This window comes from Hibiscus syriacus, unplaced genomic scaffold, assembly GCF_006381635.1.
Source record: "Hibiscus syriacus cultivar Baekdansim isolate YM2019G1 unplaced genomic scaffold, ASM638163v2 tig00006395_pilon, whole genome shotgun sequence".
Lineage (NCBI taxonomy): Eukaryota > Viridiplantae > Streptophyta > Magnoliopsida > Malvales > Malvaceae > Hibiscus > Hibiscus syriacus.
This window is the reverse complement of record NW_024062094.1, coordinates 33,025-35,701: the sequence shown is the minus strand read 5'-3', so window position 1 is coordinate 35,701 and position 2,677 is coordinate 33,025. Positions and strand designations below refer to the sequence as shown.

Genomic DNA, 2,677 nt, shown 5'->3' with positions numbered 1-2,677 from the left:
CACGAGCAACAACGCGGAAGAAGAAGAAGATTTTCATATATTTCTGACTTTCCACTCCCTTCTATTTTCTCGCTCCAATTTATGTTGTACGTTCGTTTGCGGTGGTCAGCAACTCAGCCCTTTTTATCCACACTATAATGCTTGTACGTCTCCACCCCCATGGTGACCATACAATTTCCCTACTCAAATTCCCACCTCATTTCTTTCTAATATCCTCCTCCCTTCCTCGCCTTCTTCTTCTTCTTCTTCTTGTTCTTCCTGTCTCTTACAAAACCCTAATTTTACATGCATTGCTTCACTGTTTTCACCTCTCCTTGTTGATTTATATATCTCCCTCTCCGCCTAAGTACCTAACCATCATTGTGGGTACACATTTGTTTTGTTTTTAGTGGAAGAAGCAATGGATTGGGAGCAAAAGACTCTTTTGAATGAGCTAAAAGAAGGGAGAGAGGTGACTAATCAGCTCATGAAGCATCTCCATCCTTCTTCGTCTAACCAAACACGCCAACTCTTACTCGACAAAATACTTTGCTCCTACGACAAAGCTCTTTCGATTCTAAGTTGGAATGGTTTCGTCGTTGAAACTAAGCCCACGCTTACCGCATTCGAATCCTCTCCTGCCATTGACCATAGCAGCGAGGTCTCTGATAAAAAACATGTGTTGAAAAAGAGGAAAACATCGTCCGGGGAGACCCAGCAACTTCGGGTTTGCTCCGAAAAGTCATTAGACAATCCTCTCGACGATGGATATTGCTGGCGAAAATATGGGCAGAAAGCTATTCTTGGATCAAATTTCCCAAGGTGAGACATATTCCACAAGGCAGTAAAGTATCGATAAAGACACATTACCCTGTTTTTATATGCTTGGAGCTTTGTCTAGTAAAAGAATAATCCTAGTTGTGTTTTATATAGCTTTCTAACACTCAATCTTGCAAGTTCTATTTCAGGGGATATTATCGATGCACTCATCGTCACTCACAAGGTTGTTTAGCCACTAAGCAAGTTCAAAGATCAGACAATGACCCTACGAACTTCGAGGTTAAATATAGAGGGAGGCATACTTGTAACCAAGCCTCTCACTCCGCCGTTACGTTTGTACCCATATCGGCGGAGTCAAAGACTCGGAAAAGACCGTACCAGCTCGAAGAGACACAGAAACAAGTGCAACATACTTTTCTGAGTTTCGAAACGGGGCTTAAGGTGAAGACAGTGGGCTTAGACAGTAGGGAGGACATTTTCCCTTCGTTTTCATTCCCTGTCGAATCGGAACAAGTAAAAGCTGCTCGTTTGTTGAGGCCCTGATAGAAAACGACATCATGGGGAGCCTTTCTCTGGCGTTTGTGTCACCGGCAACATCTGAATCCAACTATTTTTCGGTGTCACCGTGCCACATGGGGAGCTTTGAATCTGATCTCACGGATATTATCTCTGACCCGACTTCGGTTTCCAATTCGCCGATCGGGGACCTTGATATCTCGTCACTTGATAAGTTGGAATTTGATCCAAGCTTCCCATTTGACAACCCTGAATTCTTCTCTTAAATTTTCCACCCACCATTAGGAGTAATTTGTATTCCACCATCCATGTAAAATCTCCTAAATCTTCAATTTACATGCGATAGGGATGTTTTGTTGATAAATCTGTGAACTAGCCTAACAAATCAATAGTTTATTGATCCATCTTTTTCCATTTTTAAAAACACAAGAATTTAAACTCCGCCTTGCTTTTTGTTCGAACAATTAACAAGAATTTAATATATAATAGATATGGTGATCTATCACTTAAGTTATACAATATGAATAAAATAAATAAAAAACGATATAACATAAAGATAATAAGATTGAATCATTTCTGGAGAAACCGTGACTCGAGCCAAGAACAAAATCTCTAATTCTCCAGAATAACCAAACTGCATATTATCCTTAGAAACTTAGTGCCGATGGATTAGGAATGCAGCTGAGTTCGACATTTAAGTTTTAACCCCTGACTCGAGCCAAGAACAAAAACACCAATTCTCCAGAATAACCAAAATGCATATTATCCTTACTAACTCTGCAATCTAACAAATCTGATTTCTTCATCTTTTTGGAATGAGCATGGCCCTCGAAGAGTGTAGAAAGTATTAACTGTTGCAATACAGTTATGTAATCTGTTAGTTTGTTAGATTTCTGTTGTTGAGTTAGTTATAGGAAGCTATTGTGTATATAAGGACCTATTTGCTGTAATTGAAAGTATAAGGAATAAAATAATATATTGCCCAAATGTTCAGTTTTAACATGGTATCAGTTTAGCCCAGGTTATTTTTTTTGGGCCGTTTTCCTCTACTCTTTGCCCGTGACTTCCTTCTATTTTTTTTTTCTCTCGTCTAAATTAGGTCTGGTTTTGGGCGATTTCCTTCGAAGAAATGGACACTCCTGACGCTGCTGCTACCACCGTCGTGCTCGACTTCAATCATCCTTTATTTTTGCATCCGTCTGATACGCCGGGCGGTGTTCTGGTCTCGCATCGTCTGGTTGGCATCGACAATTATACCGTCTGGAGCAGATCTATGAGAATCGCGTTGCTGGCCAAAAACAAGTTAGGTCTCGTTGATGGCACCTGCTGCAAAGAAGATTATGATGAGATCCTGCACTCTCAATGGGAACGTTGTAATGCGTTTGTTTTGTCCTGGATTCTT

General features: G+C 40.4%; 1 pseudogene; it reads left to right on the top strand.

Moving 5' to 3' along the window:
- The first annotated feature begins 369 nt into the window (after positions 1 to 369).
- On the top strand, positions 370 to 1,716 carry LOC120200659 (annotated as a pseudogene).
- Positions 1,717 to 2,677: the final 961 nt, after the last annotated feature.